Here is a 786-nt window from a genome sequence, read left to right on the forward strand (position 1 = left end):
GACTAATTTTAACTGTACAAAACAATGCAAAACAAAATATCAATGGTAAAGGCATGGCCTGGAGCAGATTCTAAAACAGATTATGAACTAATATTGTGCAAACTTGAACTGAAAATGAAAAAGAACAACAAAATTATCAGTAATTAACAAAATAGGATTTCAGATGTTAAATGCATTTATGAGAGAAGTAGAGTAGTAAATCACATGAACTGTGGGAAGATTTCAAAGAAATCATCAAATATAAATCAGAAAAACTTGGACAAAATAAAAAAAGACTAATGCGTCAAAGTGGGTGACAGAAAATATAGTACAAAAACTGTACAAAAGAAAAAAGAATTTAAAAACAAGAAGTGTAAAAATCCTATAAAATAAAGTATTTTTGAATTACCAAGAGCTGTCAGGAAGCATACACACATTATATTGTGTGGCACATTATAGTGGACACTTTCAATTTGGGCTTATGGATGATGTAAACCTAAGTTATAATGATCTGTCTGGGTTTTACTTTTGTTTAAAGCTTTTAAACCCCCCAAAAACTGCTCTGCCCCCTTGGGCTCTCCATTGCCACGCTGCAGTTGGAATGGCTCATGGGTGATTGACATCATCAGTCAATTAGGGGAAAAAAGCATTTAACTTGCTGACTAATCAAATCAGTGCGGATGGTTTAGAACCAGTCCCACAGCTCAGCAAATTTAGTGCTTTTTTTCCAGTCATGTGATGATGCCTCTTGCTCTCCAGCACCACCACTGTCTGGTTAAGTCAAATGCAAGTGTGTGTGTGTGTGTG

This window comes from Pyxicephalus adspersus, chromosome 7 (assembly GCF_032062135.1).
Source record: "Pyxicephalus adspersus chromosome 7, UCB_Pads_2.0, whole genome shotgun sequence".
NCBI classification, from domain to species: Eukaryota; Metazoa; Chordata; class Amphibia; order Anura; family Pyxicephalidae; genus Pyxicephalus; species Pyxicephalus adspersus.